The 23,507-nt window shown below is 47.1% G+C and overlaps 1 protein-coding gene across 2 annotated transcripts in view; it reads right to left on the reverse strand.

Moving 5' to 3' along the window:
* The window catches only part of LOC125719984 (bifunctional heparan sulfate N-deacetylase/N-sulfotransferase 1-like), a 48,200-nt gene that overhangs the window by 18,907 nt on the left and 5,786 nt on the right, over positions 1–23,507 (reverse strand). The window contains exon 1 of one of the 2 annotated variants that reach the window (XM_048994908.1): positions 12,374–12,399. The exons of the other annotated variant lie outside the window; for it this stretch is intronic. The gene's annotated coding sequence lies outside the window, so the exon portion shown is untranslated. Of the gene's footprint in view, positions 1–12,373; positions 12,400–23,507 lie in introns of those variants that run through there. 2 annotated transcript variants of the gene reach the window in all.

Below are 23,507 nucleotides of genomic sequence, written 5' to 3' on the forward strand. Positions count from 1 at the left end.
TGCCCGAGGCTTCCGGGATTGACTCCGGACCCCCAGTGACCCTCAATAGGATTAGTGGTTACAGGAAATGAATGGATGGATGGAAAAAGCCATTTTTAAATGTAAGAATTTACACATCTGTAAAGGCAACTATGACAAGGTGCAAGAGGAATGAGAGGAAGACAGAATAAAACAGCATGAAACATACAATCCAAAAATAAAACGTGAATCATTTACGCAGCGTAAGTGTAACTCAGGTACCTCGCTACCAGTGCTGTGAAGTGATCCTTTAAAGGGCAGGTGGTCAACGGGGGGTGGGCGGGCGATTCCCCCTCAGCAAATTTTGTGTAATTGCTGGTTATCGAAATGGGGCACTTAGAAGCTCCAAAGTGTCCCGCTTTCGATCGTGTGGCACCCTCAGCCTCCCCCCTCTGCACACGCCTGCTCTCTGCCCACCTGCTCTGTCTTACACTGCTGCTACACGAGCCTTATATAAAAGGAGAGTTTTTAACTCCAAATAAATGACAATAAGTGGAAATTAAAAAAGAAAAACGAAAAGACATAAGAATTGATACATGAATTATGTAATGATGGTTGTTTGGTATGCAGGCAGGGAGGCAGACAGACAGGTTCCTTCCTAGCCTCCTGTTTTGGTCATTCCCTTCCCTTCCTCTCCTGGTCAATCTGCGAAGATCAATTCCTGCATTTTCCTGCTAGGGTTTATTTATCGACGTCGCTCCGAAGCATGAAAGGGGGACCAGGCAAGGCCTGGAGGCGCGAAACACCAACTTCCTCGAAGAGCAAACAGTCCCATCTGAACTGAAGTTGAACTTTATGTTCAAGCTATTCAATATGTTTTAGATTTTTATGAAAATGACCTGATGGGCTGCCAACATACATAATTATGGCATAAAGAGATATGTCCGCTTTTCAGTGTATTGTGTGACCTATTGATATATCAACAATAATTGGGTCCCAATTCAGATAACTTTAGCATTCTGTTTTATTATATTATTTTTATGATGTGCTTTTCGATAAGAATGCAAAAAAAAGCCGATTTTGGACCCGATTATCATTAATCTGATTACGTCGCATTGTCCAATGGTGTATAGTAATCTGGAACAGACCAGCGTGTCGTTTCTGTATTCATTGCATTTACTCCCTACTGATGATTCATTTGATCTTTGGAAAGTAATGGGTGATATGAAGGCATCTATGCCTTTGCGATGTCAGCGACTTGGTGTTACAGACTTAACACCAGCCCTTACTCGCCAAAGCGTGCACACCGTACACTTCACCATTAAACGGCTACATGTTCTTACTTTTTCCTTTCTAAGGGGACACACGTGCTTTGGGGAAAACGTCGCAAAAACTAATTTTGCATTTTGGCACATGTCCCAGAATGCAACTCGCCAAGTGCAATTACTACTGAGGATCCTGGACCCCTAAAAAAAAACTTCAGGGTGAAGCCTGTTGGTACGTAGAGGTCTCTCACGGCAATTCCCTCTGCAGGGACACTGCATTCGCAAAAACACCCAGATTTCCGTCCCTTCCATCAGACCCTAATAAATCATGTCCCCCATCTATTCTCACCGCCTCTGTGGTAATTACCAGTCCCATAAGGGAGTCCCATAATACCAAATCTTTCTGTGGCAGCTTTGTGAAAACACCACCCCAGAAGCAGTGGAGAAGCGTATTAAATTAGACAATGGGATATCCCGCTTCTTATGAAATAAGGTCAATCGATCCTGAATAGCGTAGTGACAGTAGGACCCGGCATCATGTGGCAGTATCTCCAGACAGACCCTCGCAGATGCCCAGTCTGCATGCTAACTGTCAGGCAGACCCTCGCAGATGCCCAGTCTGCATGCTAACTGTCAGGCAGACCCTCGCAAATGCTCAGTCTGCATGCTAACTGTCAGGCAGACCCTCGGAGATGCCCAGTCTGCATGCTGTCAGGCAGACCCTCGCAGATGCCCAGTCTGCATGCTAACTGTCAGGCAGACCCTCGCAGATGCCCAGTCTGCATGCTAACTGTCAGGCAGACCCTCGCAGGTGCCCATTCTACATGCTAACTGTCAGGCAGACCCTCGCAGATGCCCAGTCTGCATGCTAACTGTCAGGCAGACCGTCACAGATGCCCAGTTTGCATGCTAACTGTCAGGCAGACCCTCGCAAATGCTCAGTCTGCATGCTAACTGTCAGGCAGACCCTCGGAGATGCCCAGTCTGCATGCTGTCAGGCAGAACCTCGTTGGAATGCATGCTAGCTGCTATCTTTCTTGATATCACTTTTTTTTTTAACTCACAGAACTCGTCATCATGGTTTTTCTTCTTCGTGTAGATTAAAGAAGAAAAAATGTTCACAGGCACATATACACCTATACCGACTACAACAGCAGGATGCTGGGAACCATTTTTGCTTTGCATTGTGGGATTTGTCGATGCTTCACACGCCATGCTTTTGGTTATGGTGGTGAATCTCCACCATGATACGGGCATGTTTCACATGCTTTTAGAGAGGGAGGGGTCCACAATGACTCATTCCCTCTACTGTGCACATTTTGAAAAAAATATTTATATAATTATTGTATAAGTATATTTATTTTACTGATATAATAATTCTATAATTTATAATATATTTTTATATTCAGCCTCGTGCCTATAGCTTCCGGGATAGGCTCCGGACCCCGTATGACCCAGAAGGATAAGCGGTTTGGAAAATGCATGGATGGATTTTTATATTCATTTCTAATACACCGAACATTACTGAGAGAACACGTGTTTATTTTGAAAAATAGTGATTTCCTTGCAATTATGTCAGATATTTATGAAAAAGATGGTTCAGTGAGCATCATTGTTTATTCACAGATGCAGGGTTATGGGTTCGAATCCTATCTCTATTTTGGGTGTGTGCATGTTCTCCATGGGTCATGTGTTGCTTGTAGTGTGTGTTCATATCCTGTGATGGATGGGCATCCTGCCCGGGCTCTGCCCTGTGCCACCTGGGATAGATTGCAGGCCACCCATGACCCTGACCAGGACCAGCAGCAGGAAGACGGCTCACGCTATAAGAAGAAAAAAATGCGATTAGATAATTCCAGCTATGTCTAATTCCGCGGAATCATCACTGTCCAATAAGGCAATTCTCTGGTGCCTAGATTCTCAGGGCCTCAGGCTCCGCCCAATCAGAAAGGATCACAGCAGTTCAAGCCTCCAATCTGTGTTGCAGTTTTTAAAGCTTGGACAAAGTATGAAAACAAGCAGAAGCCAAAGGCCCCGGACAGGCCGACCAGCACATCCACGATCCGCTTTTATTTCACGGGATGCCAGCAGCTGAATCCCAAGAAAAATCTCGTCATCTTTCAGACTGGATGACAGTGAGAACCAACGTTGCGCCGATGGTCATAAGCTCGGCTTACAAATGGATTCTATTTATGAAGCGCTGCACGCAGGGTGGGCAAAGCTCCCTAGTGTTTACACACCCCTCTACGCCATTAGTGAAACTATCAAATCACAATGCTGCCATTTACGGATTTATCTCAGGGGCTCACATGTGACAGATTCAACTCCAAGTAGATTACCTATATTACTTTTGCTCAAATCAGAATAACAACCTAAAAATAGATTTAATTTATAAATTCAGATATTTAGAAGATGCTTTTATCCAAAGGGACAGAGAGCGCGGGGGTGAGACTATGGAGTAGTTGGGGGTTAAGGGCTTTGCTCGGGGCCCAGTGGTGAAATGACTCCGCTGAGCACATAATTTGAACTGGGCTCTTAACCCACCGAGCTATGCACCACTCCCAGATTTCTCCCCAAAGCCCAATATTAACTAGAAAAAGGAGACCCAGACTTCTGGCACTTGGATGAGTCACATAGCCTGCAGTCTGGAGAGATCGATATTTCACTCCGCCACGGCCATATCTGCCAGGCCGTCTGTTACATCTGGTGCACATCGCACTTCGGCATTCTGTCACGGCTCGTCACGCTCTGTCCTGCTCCGGGCCTCCTTCCGAGATGAAGGAGTGATGCATTATGGCACGTTGCGTGGAAGAGGTCTGTCACAAGTGATGGACACCGGTTGTGGGATGGCAGGGATAAGTCAAATGTAAGACACAAAGGACAATATCTCACCTCACATGCCCCAAACTCCCCTAAAATCCATCCAGTAAACAATATATAAACCCAGGAAAAATACCAGCCTAATTAGGGTAGGCTGATTTTGATTACTACAAGGGCTGAGGTACAGCTGATCAGAATAACACCCACAATAAGCCTGTCTCCATTTGCTCAACAGAAGTAGGGCCTAACAATGACCCCTGACCACCGAACATGTGACATCATGCTGCCGTTCCTCCCTCAGAGAAGCCGCTGCAACCACGGGCAGGGATGCTCACTTAAACTTAAACGTAAACAGAGCTGGAACGGCAGACAGTAATGCTAACAGGCTAGCAAACACTATCCATGAATCACCGTAACGTTAACATAAATTAGCGATGAATCACGCTAATGCTAACAGGCTAACAAACATTATCCATGAATCACCGTAATGCTAACATAAATTAACGATGAATCACGCTAATGCTAACGGGCTAGCATAACTCAACCAGGAACCACGGTGATGCTAGCAGGCTAACATAAATTAACCATGAGTCACAGCAGAGCTAACGGACAGGCATAAATTAACGATGAATCGCGCTAATGCTAACAAGCTAAGAAATTAATCGAGAATCGTCAACGTGCTCATCCCCAGCTTCACATCGCCTCTCTTTGTTTCCAGGTACCGACTGATCTCCTCCATCTTTAACCCACCTGCCAAAGCCGCCTGTTGCACTGCGGTGCCGAGTTGTAGGTGACCGCCCTGTCACACTCTGACCCAGAGCTGAGGATACTTTACGATTAACTCGCAGGGGATTGTTACTGTACACAGGCAGGTGTACCAAATGTTAACAAAAGATAATGATCTGAAAGAAACAGTTTGTACACAAACTGTTAGGCTTGCCACTAATCTCAGCTTGTGAGATGCTAACGTCACCTACTGTGGCCCTCGGGGGCAGGTATTAACGAATCTATTCTTCTATCCTCTACTGTGTTGGTCGCATACATCTGGGAGCTGCAGGGATAGAGGAAGCGGCTGATCGAAACACGGCAGTCAGCTGTGAACCGAGTACCGGAACAAACCTGTGATAAGGTAATGCCCCGCATCCACCTCCCCGCCCTTTACCCTGCACAGGGTCGGGGATAATCGTTAAGCGGGACAAAATAATAACGTTCCTTTCCATTTAATGGATACACTTCCTGTATTAGACAATTACTTGACTCTTGAAAATGACTTTCACCTGTAACCTTTCACACTAATTTTAAGTGCTTTCTGAGTTTTAGTCGCCCCGCTCTTTATCGACAGCCAATGTGAACGTTACCTTAGCACAGCACCTCTGTGCACCATGAAGCCACGTTCTTTCATAAGCGTTACATCAGAGTTAGAGCTCATTATGCGTAGAAAATAGGTCTGTAGTTTCTGAGATCTTTTGAATATGAAGTGTGTTTCATCATTACGGGAGAACCTAGAACCTGGAATTTTTACAGCCAGGCTTTGGACATCGTTTTTTTTTTTTTGGGAGTTTTTAAAGGACGTTTTTTTTATGGGGATTAAGCTCATTAGACACTCAAATAGTCGAGTGGGAGGGCAGCCAGCGCTCGAGTGTCCTTTCCGTGTGTGTAAGGTGAACAGAAGCACCTACACACTCCCTCGCGCAGGGGCACGGCTCAGACACTATCCTTCACGCATGTCAGGCACGTCGAAGGCTTCTGGGTAAAGGGTGTGCGTGTGAGACAGAGTGTACTGCCCCGTAATGTCCAGCAGGTGGCGGAGTGGTTGAAGGCATGCAGTAATATTACGAAGGTTATTGGCTAAAGCTCCAGTGGGAACCCAACAGAGCTACCCTAGAGAAAGACACCTTCACACTCAATTATCCAGCTACACAGACAGGCACAAAAAAGCCTACTAAGCAATAAAATTAGTGCTACACGCTACAACACAGCCTGGCCGGATGGTAACACAAGCGTTTATACAGATCAATGAGCACACAGACAAATACTGGGAGATAAATAGTTCTCGCGGATACCAACGCAACGGCCAGTCCCAGCTACACCCACCGCACACTGGATGGTAATTTGTTTCTTCTTAACCCGCCTCCCCTACAAATGCCGCTACGTGTAATTACGTTAGGAATGTTATAATTGAATTGCAGCGGTACAGCTTTCTCCCCCCGTCTGCTGATTAGGGCTAGCGGGCCTGTGTCAGCAAGGAAGTGGGTCGCTAACAGCAGCTACGCTTTAAATCCAGCTCCACTCAGACGGGCGGTCCACCTCCGTGTTTGTGTTTCTAACACAAAAAGGCTTTTCATGCAGTAAATACACAAAACACGGTTTGTCTGCCCCTTTAAACACAGCCTCTCTTCACCTCTCTCCGGCTTAGCATCCGTAGCGGCCTCCTCTGCGCTACACTTTCACCCTTCCCATAAGACACTTGGGCGATTAACAGCTTTCATGACTGTCTAAACAAGCCTCATGCTATTACGCACCAGAGAAACGCTGCACAGATCAGGCTCATTTTATCCATCTACTGTAACTGGTTATCCAGTACAGGGTCACGGTGAGTCTGTAGCCATCCAGGAGGCATAGGCAGTATGGCAGCGGACGCTCTGGATGGGATGTCAGCCGTTCGCATGGCTCACTAACATGTACGCCCACAGACACAACACACGAGGGAAATGTAGCAACGCCAATTAGCTTTATTGCATGTGTTTGGGAGGAAACTGAATTGCAAGAAAAAAAGCACACGGACACTGTTAAACCGCACGCATGCAGAGCTGGGGGGTCCTGAACCCGCAGCCCGCGAGGTTTGTGTGGGAACAGCTTAACCTCGGTGTAACCACTTGTCAGTCCACTGATGGCCAATTACATTTCATTTACAATGAATTCTGCTGGTATTACTTAATAATCCCTGGTACAATTAACAGGCAGCTTTGCTGTCAAAGCACATGCATGCACACACACATGGAGACATGCATGCACACACACACATGGAGACATGCATGCACACACACATAAATGCACACATTCAGGCACACATGCAGACAAACATGCACACACGCAGACACTTGCACATGCATGCAGACATGCATGCAGACATGCATGCAGACACGCATGCCCAGGTGTGGCATTTCAGAATCATACAACAGACTATGCAAACCTTCAGCTAGGTCACCAAACACGCAGTGTTATCTATCTATGATATCTATCCCCATCCCTGCTCAGTTACTGTGGTCTTACCATACATTTTACTACCATCCCTGCAGGGATACCATAAAGATCATCCCCATTCCCACAGATTACTGTGAATATCCGCAGCATTACAGCTTTCCCCTTCCCCGTGCCACCCTCCAGTGGGAATCCAGGAGGCTGCCCTCTGTGCCTCCCACCCTCTAAGGCCCCAAACCGGCCGAGCGCCACCCAGGTAACAAATCCCTCTTCGATATTCCGTGTTTTATCCACTATGACATGACAGAGAGGCGCGTGACTCGGCAGGGTAGGGCCTGTAATCCTCTGGTCCTTAATTTGAGCCACATTTTCACCGGGCCCTTGAGCGAGGCCCTTAACACCCCCCCCCCCAAAAATGCTCCATGGTCACCGGATAAATAGCTAGATTTACTCTCACCTCTGTATGTCTTACGTCTTTAAAACGAAGGACAAGATGACGTGCAGAAACCAACACGTTCCGATGTACCTGCACAATGGCAAATAAAGCTTAATTTCACATTTCCGCATTCAGGGAGAGTGAAAAGCCGACATCCCGCACAATTCCTCTCCGATGTCCAACTCGGAGGGTGGGAAGGAGCCCGAGATGCTGCTTACCACTGACATCATCACCCCCGACCCAGACCGTTGGCACAGATCCGCCTCATCCGCAGTCCATCTACCCCTCGTGCTGGCAGGACTGCGCCGAGCCCGTCACCGGGGACGCTGGCTTCCCAGCTCACCGCCTCTTCGCACCCCTGCCCTCCGGTGAGCTCCATCGGTACGTCACCACCCACACCACCCAGCTTGGGGACAGCCTCTGTCCCCCGGCCATCCGGTCACTAAACAATCGGCGGCCTGCGTTCCTCCATCCGCACATTACAGTTAACATTACAGTCTTGCATTTTATCGGTATTCTACTTCTCCTGCGTTCATTTGCACATCTTTATCTCCATTGCATCCTATTCATTCCATATTTATTGTATAATTATAATAACACTGTCCTGTCTTTCATATACACTGGTATATCTTGTCTTGTATCGCACTACTGGATGCGATTTCCCATGAAGCACCTCATCCCTCCCCTGCAACTGTGGTGCACAAACTCGTGCATTTTGTGCCGCACCGAACACACGTGACAATACAGCTTGAACCCGGAAGCCTTAGTCCTCACGCGTACGAGCCGCCCAGCTTGCCAGCAGCCCCAGTGCTGACAGGCGAACGCGCACACTGAGAAATGACCACCTGCTGCTTAAGGGGACCGTCCTGGACACAGAGGCTTGGCCACGCACTGCATGCAGCGATGGCAACGTGGGCTGGAGACAAGAGGCGAATGTAAATGGGGGCGCAGTGCCGTCCCCGTTCTGGCTGAATGTGCCTCATATCGCAGTGATGGATGAGACTGGCTGTTGTACTGTAAATAGGTGACAGGCTCGTATCAGTAAGGGGTTAGTTATTCCCATTTTCCTGCAGTGTGATGTTAATTTATTATGTATGAAGCCAATAAATCTTAATTTTACAAAGGAAATGGAAGGATTCAACACAATCTGCTATAAAAAAACAGACAAATCATTGTCACTTAGGAGAAAATAATACACAATTGATCAACTTGAAAGCAAACTCGCCGTTCCTCAGGCAAAGTGCAACGACGAAGTATTAACCCACACGTCAGAACTCATTGCGGACTGTCAGACTAAAACCTAGCTGCTCTTTCTCTGTGGCGCTTTTAAATTCCCAGCGGATACGAGACAAAGGACCGGAGAGATTTATGGCGGACATAAAGATTTGCTGGGAAATATACATCATTGCGGTGGATAAGTCTCAAACAGAAGAGTGTCGGAGTGAGTGTATCGCTACTTAATTAACCCTACGTGGCCGGAGACTTCACCATCACTACCCACAAGGGTAGCGATTCTCCTTTGCCATTTATGGTAAAAAATAATTCATCCGCTTATCCAATGAAGGGTCACGCTGAGCCTAGAGAATCAGTCTGGGTACGACCCTGGGAAGGATGCCAGCTCGTCGCGGGTTCAGTTCATCGCCTGAACCACACGGCTTTCGAGCTGTGGAAGGAAACCAGGAGAACTCAGAGGAGACCCACATGGCCACAGACACAACACACGGGGCGGGGGTGGGAATCAATCACACAACCCTGGATGTGTGAGGTCAGAGTACGACTGCTGTGCCAAAAATCAGACCTCATTTATGGTTCAATAGCAGCACGCTGCAACTAAAGGCGCAGGAAGATACAAGGTCAACATGCAGGAAAACCTGGGCGTGTGATTTGGGGCGTGTTACAGACCTCTATCCCTCCAAGAACAAAAAGGAAAAAAAAACAGGATTGCAGGTTCTCCAGGAACTGGGCTGCCGACTGGTGACCCACAGTGTGACTACCGCTGGGACCATCAGACCGGAACCGAATGAGCTGCCGCTGCCTCTGAGCCGGTCCGAAATACCGCTGAGATATTCCGACTCGCTATTAATTCTGCCTAAATCCACCTTCCTGCCAGACAATACGGAGGATCGCCGTGAGCCCCCATCTGCTCCGTGAGTCATGAGGTTTCACCGGAGATGAACACCGAGCTCCACAACTTCCACATACAGCCCATCAAGACCAGCATCCCGCTTTTGGTCCGGGTTATCATACAAATTGGAAATGTGTTTTTTTTTTAGCAGTCGACAGGCTGACATGTCGAATCTGCAGCACCGGTTAAACCAGCCCTGGCTACAAAAGCAATTAAACGCTCGCTAAAGAACAGCCAGCGGCCAAGGATTAATGTTTAATGGCACCATTTTCATCATTACCTCGGGTTGCTTTTAGCCGCGATCTGGGACAAAGGCACCAGTCAGATTGTATTCACAACGCACTTTTTCACTTGGCGATAACCTTGAAGGAACAGCACAGAAATGAGGAGTACAGGAGGGCCAGGGACCAAAGGCACTGATATAGTTTAAAACAACCAAACTTAGCTGAAATGGTCAAATTACACTGGGTAGTCTGGGGGAAAAAATACATTTATAATTGCTCCCCCATCCCTTATTTCCTTTTCAGTTCTATATTTTTTTAAATACAAGACACTTATCAAACCCAAAAGAGCGTGCATGTTTTAAACAGGAAGGTGAGAGGTCTAAAAGAGTTTATTAGAGGCGAATCTCATGGGAAGCCAGTCCCAGTACCTCACAAATCTCTCCTGTTTCTCTAGCGCTGGAAGGACAGAACTTGCATCACCTTCCACGCCGTGACTTTCCCTCCCCAGCTAGGTCGAGGTTCCCCGGGCGGCTCTTTCGCCCCTCGGACCTTGAGGGTGACTCCCTCTGCATGTCCCCATCGCGTGCGTATCCCCATCGCGTGCGTGTCCCCATCGCGTGCATGTCCCCATCGCGTACATGTCCCCATCGCCTGCAATCAGTTTCTGCAAAAGCCACCGCAGATTCGGCCTTAATAACACCGTTCCCGGCAAGGACGACTTGTTTTTCCATCTTTTCACTCTAGCAAAGCAAGCAAAAAATGCAAGCATCTGCATTTACCGCGAGCGAGACAAGTGTTGATTATAAGATATTTCAGTAAAATGATCTGTGAAAACAGCAATAACTCTCGATTTATGGCTACTCGTGTTAAGGCATTCGCAGTCTTGTTCTCAAGGCATAGACGGATAAACAACTTCAGGCGCTCATATCACTCGTATCTGCTTACGCTTATATCACCCAAAATGGATGCCTTCCAGCCTAGATTTCTCTGACTTATAATGTTGAATAATTTGGTGCGACTGCATAAGACGATTCCGACAAACCCTGCCGATAAACACACAAATGTGGCCGAGAGGTTTATGCGGCAGACAATGAAATTCGGGTGACGCAAAAGTCAAAATGACCTGTCAGGGCTATGACACTTTAAGACATTAATAACCAGATTTATACTTCAAATTTATTTATGACAGTATATAATCAGCACCAGCATCTAAGCAGTCATACGAAGCATCGGGAACACTTTAAAGTTCATCAAAATGCAGCGGTACAGTTTCATTATTCACAATCCCCTGAAACCTTCCTTCATAAATCGTGATGACAGTGCAGAAGAACTCATTACAAGGTTGCCATAAACACTCTACTTTGGGATAAAGCGCCAAAATGCAAGCAATCGATATCCATTAATGTTTTTACAGCCTTATTAAGCAGCCAGATAAACAGTCCTTAAATGAAGCGAAAAGCTACTGCAGCACGTCGCTGGTGTCTCCCAGTGAACCTGAAACGCGCCGCCTCAATTTACTCTGCAGTTTTCGACTAATGCAAATGAAAGAGCCTCATTTCCCTGTCCGTCGCTAATAACCCTTTAAGTTCATCGGGCTCAATGTCAGTAAACTACCGATAAGGCTGCAGCCATTGCAGCGGAACCACCAGTTACGAAGACGCTCAACCTGCTGGAATTCGCATGCAGAGGCGGTTTTGTTATTCAGTCACGCGGAAAATTTCTTCTAATTTCTTGTTTTGTTTTGTTTTTTTAAATGTATTTATTAGAACAGAAATATAGCACTTTCTCGCAAGGGGAAGCTTGACATTTTCTGTGATTTCATAATCAGATTTTTCATTCATGTCGTGGAAGTCAGGGGAGAGGAGCAAGGACCCGATCGCATGTAAAACACACAAATCAGCAGCTTCTCCAGCCCAGATGAAAGCCTTGGTTTACCGTGATCATTGTGTATAGTATATATGGGCCTCCGGCGCATGGGACGCCGGATCAGGCAACTTCACAAGCGGAGCTGACAGCACTGCCTGCAACCGCATGCATGCTGGAACTCTGTAGGCCAGGAGCAGGAGGTAAAGGCTGTAAAAGTTTCCATAACAACACATTCATATTATTCGACCAATACCTTCATCATAAAACGCCGCTGTACAAAAAGCCCAATAATAACAGCCAACAATGCAATCCCCTAAAGGAAAGCGCAGCAGCCTTTCGCTATGATAGTCACCCCGCCGCAGATTGCGAATCTTTAAAGCTCAACCAACACAGCAGAAAAATAAAATACTCAAACTATTTGAATGGTGTCCTCCTGACGCATGGAAAGTCGCTAGACCCATGAAGACACTCGGGATACCTGATGAAAGACGGACGGTTCCAAGGATAATGAATCCGCCTCCTTTTGTTACAGTCTATAGCTCTACCACAAACCCCCCCCCCCCCCCCCCCCCAAATGAGATGCCTCAGGTTTCCAGACGAGCTGAAATACTCCCTCCACTCGCTTTCCATTGAAGTGCTCTCCTCTGATATGTTTCATATTGTTTCCCTTGATCTCCAACAGAAAAGATACCCGCAGACTCCCAGTCTGTGGGTCTTAATAACACGCAGTACAACACCAACCGGGCTACCTGTAATAAAGAGGAATTTGTTATTTTTACGAAATTTATATATATGTTTTCCGACCCAAATTCTGCGAAAGAATAATGATCTGAAGCCACAGGTGAAAGTCATTTCTGCAACAACAAAAAAAATGTTTCAATATGCCATGTGACAGATATATTTCAATGAATATGACATGCTACAGTCATAACGCTACAGCAATAAACTGTACGGTCGAGTTAATGTGAAATTATTTTTCTCACTAGGCTGCATTTATTCTCCGTGACCCTGTACTAGATAAGCGGTGTGGAAGATGGATGGATGGATGGGCAGATGAACGGATAGCAATTTAGGCTGATTTTAGGCTGATTAGCCAAATTAAATAAATATCGCCCATTAAAATGTAGTAATTAAATTTACGCTCACTGAACAAAACGCCAGTGACGTCATTTGGAACCGCGACTGACATGTTAAACGCTAGTTTTTTCATGTCGTCTGCAGCTATAAATTAATGCGAGGCACCTATTATAAGGAAATTATAATGTTCTGTATAGGATATCTGTGTATTTGGAAGTGACAACAGAGGCACCGGCATAGTGCAATGTTTTGATGCGCTCTTTGACTTTGTTTTTATATAAATCTGCAGTCTGGGGTAAATTCCCCATGAACTGCAAATGCAGCCAAGTTATGACTATGTGCTGAAATAGCTGTTGATAAAATCACCCGACCACACACACGCATGCATGCACGCACACACGCTTTTTTTCAGTTCAGCCCGACCTCATCTCGCCAATTTTTTTTTTCCACTTACGTCCCTTTTTGGCTGGACGTCTAGTCCAGACACAAGCTGTCGGCACGTTCCTGTGATCCTCGCCTGGTTACGTGAACTTCTGTGCGCTGTCCTCAATTTTAAACTCCACGCTGCCCGGGCGCCAAACAAGATGCTCTCAGACGCATCGAGTATATGGTGATCACAGATTCAAAATGTTTAACTTCGTCGAACTTCGTTAGCAGTCATCAGCTTTCGCTGTGATGATGATGATGATGATGATGATAACATGCTGCCAACTGAATGCATCACTTCCTAAATGTCACACGGACAGCCAGTGATTTTTCCAGCTGATAAGTTATTTTTTATGCCCTCCCAGTCTAAAATCTCTCCTGATGCTTATTCTGGAAAGAACACAAACTCAAACACGGTAATAAACAAACAAACAAGCTGTCACCCTGCCCAACACCTGAGGGAAGATCCTTCGGCCCACTGGGCTGTCTGGCTTGGTGTTATCACACCTTTCCTGATTTTTTTTGTGTGTTCCTTCCCGTTTTGGTTACCCCTGGGGGGATTTCAAACTGCGAATCTGCAGTCAGCCGGATTCGAGAACTGCGCCTCGGGGTGAGATGAGCACCGAAGTTACTTATGCGAGTAGCATGGAAGTCGCGATATCCGGTCCTTATCATCTTGGCCTTGTGCCATCTAAATACCCTGTTTGGGGAGCCTCCACGGCTGGGTGACTGCTTGGGGGGGTTACCGTGGATGTAACTCACGCTTCCTGATCCACATCCGCTCTAATGACAGGCTCCCCTCCCACTCCTGCTCCCCGGTACCTCGGCCCGCTCGGACATCCGGTCACAGCAGGCCACCGAAAGCATTTCCCGAAATGTCACTGGCTCCCTCAGAGAAGCCTCTCTCTAGGATCACCTTCACCTCATCTATCCTGCACATCCATAAAAAAACGCAGAAGGGAATAACTAACTCAGCGAAGACCCACTTATCCCCGATTCACGACCAGCCTCAGTTAAGCAAATTGTGGTTCAATGAGAGCAGCGCATACCATCCATCCATCCATCCATCCATCCATTTTCCAAACCGCTTATCCTATTGGGTCGCGGGGACCATCTTATTAAAATGAAGTTTATCTCTAGCAGCATCACCGGGTCAATATTTTAGAGTCATTTTTCGGTAATTAACACATTCCGACATTCATCGTTACCCAAAACTGAACTGTGTCCCTGATATGAAAAAAAATCAACTGACACATCAGGAACATTAGTCACAGGATCCTTTGTAGATTTTTGGCACATGGAGCAAAAATGACATATGAGCATCGTTCACTACAAAGCAGCGACTGGGCTGTGGAGGCTGGTGTCTATAGGCAGCCTCGCCTGAAATACTCTGAACAGAGAGTCTGCCGAGTACAAAAGAGAAGGGATGGGTGAAGATCTTCAGCAGCTCTTCTGAAGAACATCTTCTCACAGAGGCTTAAGTTTCTTTTACTTGAATATTTCAAAAGTGAACATCAGAGACTCTTTGATAGAAGTGATTAATTAATTCAATTAATTCATTAAAAGGACAAAAACATCACACTCCTTGCTGTTAAATGAATAATTAAATTACCCTTTTGGGTTCATAGTCTGGCAGGTCATCCAGGGGGTCTCCTGCCCTGTGTTTCCAAGGATAGGCTTCAGGCATGGGTAAGGAAGACTGGTAGGTGGGTGGATGGATGGATGACTGGAAGGATGGGTGGATGGATGGATGACTGGAAGGATGACTGGATGGATGATGACTGGATGGATTGATGGATGACTGGAAGGATGGATGGATGGATGACTGGATGGATGGATGATGACTGGATGGATGGATGACTAAATGGATGGATGGATGGATTACTGGATGATGGATGACTGGATGGATGGATGATGACTGGATGGATGGATGGAAGGATGACTGGATGAATGGATGATGACTGGATGGATGGATGGATGACTGGAAGGATGGGTGGATGGATGGATGACTGGAAGGATGACTGGATGGATGGATGATGACTGGATGGATTGATGGATGACTGGAAGGATGGATGGATGGATGACTGGATGGATGGATGATGGATGGATGACTAGATGGATGGATGATGACTGGATGGATGGATGACTAGATGGATGGATGATGACTGGATGGATGGATGACTGGATGGATGGATGGATGACTGGATGGATGACTGGATGGATGGATGACTGGATGGATGGATGACTGGATGGATGGATGGATGACTGGATGGATGACTGGACGGATGGATGGATGACTGGATGGATGGATGGAGCGCACAGACTACCTCTCGCCTCAGTGTCGTGTGAAACATCATTTCATGTCAAGTTCGGGAAAAAAAAGGAAACACAATGCAGGTATCCAATGTTTCTGAGGTCACACCGCATCCAGAGGAGCAGGTATGAGGGAGCGAAAAAGGTGCTGACAGCCGTCGTCTTACTGGTGGGGAAGCTGGGTACCACAGGGGATCGGCTGACGGAGGACACAGAGGGGCGAGAGCATCCCCCATCGCCAGGGATTCACAGAAGCACAGTTTACTCACAGTCTTTCTGAACAGCACGCAGAAATAGCAACCTTTGCCGAGATGGCCATGTTGTGGCAGATTACCATCTCTCCAAGTCTCTAGCTTTTCGAAAATATATGCAGGAAATCAGTTTTGATTACTGATATTATCAGGAAAATGTAATTTCCTAACTCTTGATTTGCTCTGATAAAAAAAAATAAAAAATACTCACACATGCTGGTGAAGCGTTGCAAAATCATGACTGGGCTCATTTGAATACAGACGAACCGACCAAGACTATTGGATGCTGCTCAAACCAATCAGATTCCTTTTGAGTGGCAGTAGATGCTTGTGTGATGAGAAGTGGATGGCAGCTATACAAACCCGCCTGAATGGTGTGGGAGTCCCCGACGCGGCCGTGGGTACAGACCACCCTGGGCACTGCACTGTGCCCGTCAGCGACTTGCAGTTACTTCGCCCCTCACCGCAGTTTCTGCTGCCAAAGGCATTATGGCACCAGAGGAAAGAAATCTGTCTTGCGTCTAAGAGGGGGTGGGGGAGGCAGTGCCACAGGGTGATTAAGTTCGCAGATTCTCGCTGCAGCTGCTTCGAAGGCATGCGGGAAGCTCTATCGCTGCTTCAATCCATTCTGTGTCAATTAGACACCAGGACACAAGCTCTCTCCTAAATGAAGAAGCACAGCGGGGGCAGGAGTGTCTTTAGACCCTCCCCAGCCGGCCTTTCTGCTTTCATTCCCCGAAAGGGGGAAGGAACAAAAAAAAAAAATCAGGAAAAGCGGGAATTTCTGAGGCGCAGTGTTTAAGCAACGTGAAAGAATCCAGAGATTTGCTGAAAATTTAGGGATGGTGTTTTCTAACCACAAAAATGCTGAGGCAGAGTGGTAGGAGCCAAAGGCGCAGTCGTCTCGGCGGCGGGGGGGGGGGGGGGCACACAGGGCAATCAAAACGAAAGTCGGCCTCTTTTCAAAGCAAAAGGGAACCAGATCGAGCCAGAACAATAACGAACTTCAGAACAGCACTTTCAAAGAAAGCTTTTCACTCCCCCACCTGACTGTCAAGCCAGGGAGCGGAACAGGGATTTGGGATTCCTGCCGAAAGGGCCCCCTTTGCCGGAGCGTAATCCCTGCTCCATTAACCGGCCGAATGCTCCGCTCCGCATGGCCCCCGCAAGTCCTGTTACGGGCAGCAAAGGAGGGACACGTTTAAACTGCTAAAAAACCATTAGCTGATTAACATGCCGGTTGTGTGTTCCACGTTACTCGGATCCCTGGTACGGCAAACCGACCCCGTTGGATACATAGGGGGAGCGTGAAGAAATACCGGTGACACTTAATCTATTATTAAAATTATTTCGTAATAACTGCTAATGATAAAAACACGATAAAAATAACGATAATGATAAAAACACAAACGTGCCACTAGAGAAAGAAAGAGGGAGACGATAGAACTGCAGCAAAAACAGGCACCACTTTAAGGATGAGAGGCTGATTAAGCATGTGGGGTCTTCAGTGGGTACAGTTACCTATATAATATGATGGGCAAAAGGGTGGGTGAGGGTCGCCTCACACCCCAGAAGCATGGGTTTGAATCAGGCCCGAGCCCGTTGGCGCTTTTCCACTGCCACCAAGAACCAGGCCATACCGTGAACCAGCAGTTTCCCATTGTAAATTATGCGAGCCGTACCCGCGCTGACTTACTGGCAGGGCCAAATGTGTGACCAAACCGAGCTGGTTGTGTCACCACCACCTGATTGGTCGAAATGCACCGGTGATCTGTGCCTATATGCGTGGATTATCTGAAGGGAAAAGGCCGTAATCTATGTATTATTCATTATTAATATCATGGCGCATCGTGATGTATTGATGCATTCCTAATAACTAGGAAGTTCCAGTTTCGGAGCACTTAAGAAAGTACTATAGATCAGCTGAATAGACTGCATTCGTGATGCAAATTTACGCAGGCGAATGCTAATTTCGCTAGCGTTTGTTGCTAAAATGAGACTGCGATTTTCACAGATGCGTTAGCGGAAATTAGCACATAATTAATCAAGACGTACACCGCGGGAAGAGTAAATTAGCGTCTCTTCGGGTTTCACGTCACTGTTGCTCTCCAAACCCGACGACACCTTTACTGAGGCGACCCTTCTGCAGTGAAAATGCCAAGCGTGCCGGAACCGCGCCGTAACTGGGCCCTCTTAAGGGTGCCGCTCGGTTCCTGTACGCCAGCGCAAAGGAACAATTTGTGAAACTAGCATTTCCTACCCTTGTTCATGTGAGCCCCCCTCCAGTACTCTGCTGCCTCCCACACTCCAAAAGTTCAGGTAAATCGTGTCTGCCGTGCGTGGCTGTCTATGACTGGCACCCCGTCCTGCTCCGTCTCACAGCCCCCGCTCCTCAGGAGGTACTCCTGAATCACCAGCAGCCGCCTTGCCTAACCGAAGATGGGTGGGAATTCTCACGGGGGCGGCGAGAAAGCCCTCAGGCTCACTGTACAATTAAGGTACCCATGGCAACTGCATAGCCCGAGACCTCATAGCGCCTGAAGATCAAAGATCCCACATACCGTCACGTTCCTGAATACAGAGCCTGTCTCCAAAAGAAACAATACTCTGCATCGTTTTAAAAAACCGCAAACGTGCAGAAAAGCTTACGGGCGATTTATGCGATTCCCCCATTCAACCTGAAGCTATACATTTACCTATATATTATTTTTATAGACTGTACACCATTATAATTTACGGTGGTATAATGAACACACCTAGCATCAATAAATAATTATTGGGGACAGGCTGGGGGTGTTTTCTACCCCTCAGGGGTAGACAGTAAAACAAAACTATCTTGCAACCCTTCCTCTCTCTATTTCAGTCATAAAGAGAACAGAGTGGATACATTACTGAAAGATGTTAAGATAACACAATAAACGAAAGAAGGAAAATAAATATAGTGAATATCTATGACAGATAAAGGCGTATTTAAAATGCAGTGCACTTCTTCCGGACTATAGATACCGGAAAGAGTTTCCTTATGTACCAATGAGACCCGCGGGGATAATGACCCTGACTGGGTAACGATGCAGCCAGGAATCAGGAAAAACAGAAAGGTACACAGATTTCTTTATTTAGACAGGGTCACGCCGAGTCGGCAGCTTGACACGGCTGACAGCCTGCAAAAGCACCTTCAGAGATGTTCCAGGGAAGTAGGTCCGTGATGATTTTCAAATGTTTTTTTTCCCCCTTTTTCGGTTTTATACGTTTCCGGCTCATTCTCGATCCCATGCCGACCTCAAACGCTTAAAGGACTAAGGGCAAGATATCTTGTACTGGAGCCCAGGCAGGAAATAAAGGTGATTTTAAAGAAAAACAAAAAGGAAAGTGAAAGAATCCCCATTAGCGCGTGGCGTGTTTTTAGCATGCGGCGTGTTTTTCCAGAATCACACGCATAACTAACCTCTGGCAGGGTTTCCGTCACCCGGGTGCCTAAGGTTACTTCCCATAAAACGGATTAAATGTCTGCGACCTTCCCCCCACCCCCCCGGCAAAGATGGAGCCTGAAAGGGAACTTTCCAGAAAGCTACCCCGATCACCAGTGACTCATTTTAACATCTCTTCTCCTGCACCCCGTCAGCAAAGACCCCAACTCTGACCTTCTTCTGAAAACAGCAGCTTGCTGTCTCTTTGGCGGGGCGGGGGGGGGGGGGGGGGGGCATCACAGCCTCCTGTTAAGCAAAGCCCACTTTCTTTTGTCAGATGGGGAAGGAAAGAGGCGATGGCGCAAACGCCCACAGCGGGCTGAAAACCAAAGGGGCACCGGGCCAGGCCGCTCCACGTCACGCAGGTTGAGCGATGCCCGGCGTGAGCTCGTTTTCAGGGTTTTTACGGCAATCGCAAAGTCAAAGTTTTGGCAAATCCCAGCCGATGGAATTGGCTGGTATAAAAATCAAACCTCCTTCTGAAGATGAATTCTTGGATGTACCTGTAGAAAGCTACCCATTCTGCGTCCAGCAGTCTGCTAAAGCCAGGCTGTGATGTCGGGGGAGGGGATTGGGGTTTGCTGGCCCCGCCGGAGCACTCCCTCCAGCTGTCACTCCGTCGCACGGCCAGCCAGCTCGGAAGAGGTGCCGTCGCGTTCCCTACCGGCCCACAATCCTCAGCGCATCCCCACCACTTACGGGTTAAAGGCTGATCGCTAGGCCGACGTCCCACTCGGCTCAGATCGCCGCTTCCTCTCGCCTCTGTCCATCTGTCGGGGTGCGGAGATGCTCGCCGGCCAAATGTGCCGCCCGGCAGAGATTAGCCAGCGAGCCTCAGCCTAATTAATTCTAACTGCTGCGGGAAAACTCTGCTTGGGGGGGGGGGGGGGGGGGAATATATATATATAAACAGGAAGGATTGCGGACGCCATGACATGAGCGGCCTGCAGAAGTGCAGGAGTGCAGATTTCACGCCAGATCACAGAACCGGTCCCACAGATCTCAGACCTGCAAACAGTCGTCAGGCACTATACTTCTATAAATTCCAGTGAGCTGAGTGGACCTATAGACTTCTCAATATAAGATTTATCAGTAGATAAGGGATTATCGTTTATAAGCCCAGAGGTATATATAAGGGGGTGGCCATAGGGGGCCCTGCAAAAAGCTGATTGGCTCCCAGAGTGCCCCCTTCCCTATCACTCACCACTTTAAAGCATGCCATTCTCTAATGATAAGGAAGGCCCTCCCTGAATGATGGCCCCACCTTAAAAAAAAATCATAGAATCATCCCTGTATAAACCCACATTGTTATATCGACTATAACTGAAATTGTAATAGATATATCTTCCATGACTACTTCTCCAGCACAAGCTTGTAGAGTAATAGTTATATATACATGCAAGTTGTTTTTTTCACTTTTTTGACATCACTTTAGAAATAGGCTCCTTGCTATCTGATTCCTAGTCAGCTTCACCTTTACGTTCACGGCTCACCGACATTTAAAAGGCACCATTTTTAATGAAGGGCAGGCCTGACCGCCGCACGTCACGCACCTGACGCCAGGCGACGGGGTAAACGTGGGCCGCCGTGCTCCCGCTCGGCCGCGCTAACGACGTCACCGCGCCGAATACTAAACGAGGATCCTCGTTATAAAAAAAAAAGGGGAACGCCGGTCAGTGTACCGTCCGCCGGCGTGGAGAGAGGAGACGCTGAGATACATCATCGAGTTGTGACAGACCTGAGTCTGCAGACAGAGTGCAGGCCTCGCACACCGGGCCACCTGCTGCCTGTCAGCCAATGACACGCAGGCCGGATAACAAGGGAGCTAAACGGTGAAGATAAGAGCCCCCCTCCCCCATCCAAACTCACATAGTTCCAGTATAGTTCCTTATTCTGGTCCACTGCCCCTACATACTAATTGCACTCTCCTCGTTGTGTACCGGAATGTGAGCTGGAGGTGGGGGGGGGTGAGGCACGGTGGGAAACAGGAGTGCCGATTTCGTGTAAATCAATCCGAGCTCAGGGCAGCGAAGCAAAGATATCGCTAAGGCCTGTTTCACAAGTCCTGGCAGCAAACATCACCCTGGCAAGGAAGGAGGAACCAGCAGCAGGAACAATGCAGCTACCCAGAGTCACATACCTTATGTTCAATGTGCTTCTTCTTCTTTAACAGTACAGCAGTGATGAAGTCAGCCTATGCTCTTAATTCAGCAGAGTATTATGGAGAGGAAAGTCAAGAGCGTAGAACATAGTATTAAGTGAGCTGAGTGTAAACTAAAAAAAGTCAAAAACGAGATTTGAAAGGGATTACACACTGATCTCAGATTCAATTTAATATTTAATCGGTAGTATATTGACCCAGCACCCTAGCGACGAACTCTACCGATGAGGAACTTAATAATCTACCTTCCGAAAAGACAAAGGTTAAGCTGCATTTGAAAGCTTAAACCGTACTCGTAAAACACGCTACGTTTAAAGATTACAAGGCAGAAACAGCTGCTTCAGCTCGTGCACAGATCATAAAACCATTTCAGGGCCAAAAGTGATTGCGCAAGAAGACAGACTCCCGTCTGGTTTGATGGGCGCCGCGGGTTCATGTGTGAGACCGAAGGGAATACCGCCGAATTGAAGCAACCCGCCACGTTGCAGTAGAGAGGCGTGGCAGCTTTGCATTTCATTAATGAAGTAATCCTGAAGAATGGCCCATGGGGAAGATGGTCTCACTTTCCACATGAAGCCTGATCTCATGCAAGACGTCCTTGGAATGGCAGATAATCCCTAACAATGTTCCAAACAGCAGGCGAAGGCATTGACTTGACATCAAACTGAGTCACACAGCATTGCTTTGCTTTAATATCAGCCCGCTGGCAGTAAATATAGCTTGCAATAGAAAATACTTACGCAGGCAATACAATCTGCGTGCTAACGATCAAATTGCGTCCTGCTATTTTCGGCAGGTTTTCCCAACGAATTAGGACGTAAAAACAAAATGAGCGTCACATCAATGCACATCCCGATGCAGCACAAACCCACTGGTCTGACATGATGGCACCGTCTTAGCAGTTGTACTGGAGAATCAACAGATTACGTAACACCATGGACGACAAATCGTACACCCACTGCACACGTCCCTGACCAGACAAAAGGGTACATTCAGTAACAGACTCACAGACGTGCCCTGTTCTCACGAGCACAACCTGTGGTCTTTCCTGCCAGCTGCTATCAGACTCTACAGTGAGTCGCTCTCCTGACCTCCTTTACCAGATCATAACTGTCTGTCTTACACACGCTGTTTTTGCATATAGCACGTTTTTCTTGTTACTTGTAGATATATAGTCATTTATCTGTTTGTTTGTTTATTATTGTCACTGTCATTATTGATTTATAATTTACTATTGTATCTATTTATATTGGGTGTCTGACATACTGATAGTGTAATGCCTGAAATTTCCTCTGAGATCTATCTATCTATCTATCTATCTATCTATCTATCTATCTATCTATCTATCTATCTATCTATCTATCTATCTCACTGGAGTTTTCCAATCCAGGCCTCAGGTACCCACACACAATGCACATTTTGGCAGCTGGGAAGGAACAGAAACGGACTGTCTGTCAGTCCCCGAGGACCGGACTGGGAAACACTGTATCTAATAGGGGTGTTGTCTGGGATTGAGCTAAAGAGTTTTAATGGAGCTGAAATTATTAGATTTTTATTATTTTATTCATATTATTGTGAGATAATAATAATAATAATCATCATCATCACTTTAATAATCCCTGTGGGGAAATTGTGTTTTTATGCCTCCCTCAACTTTCTCTTTGGTGGTACCCAGGGAGCTGGGGGTTGAGGGTCTTGCTGAAGGACACACAGACATGCTGAGGCTGGGTTCGAACTGGTGACCTTGTGATTACAGACACACAGGCTTAGCCCACTGAGCCACACACTGCCACCTTCATACACTCCCCTTTAAAAGGTACACTCCCCTTTAAAGGTACACTCCCCTTTAAAGGGACACTCCCCTTTAAAAGTACACGCCCCCTTAATACTCTCTTCCCCTCTCCCAGAACGTTAAGG

The sequence above is a fragment of the Brienomyrus brachyistius genome, chromosome 24 (assembly GCF_023856365.1).
Source record: "Brienomyrus brachyistius isolate T26 chromosome 24, BBRACH_0.4, whole genome shotgun sequence".
Classification (NCBI taxonomy): Eukaryota; Metazoa; Chordata; class Actinopteri; order Osteoglossiformes; family Mormyridae; genus Brienomyrus; species Brienomyrus brachyistius.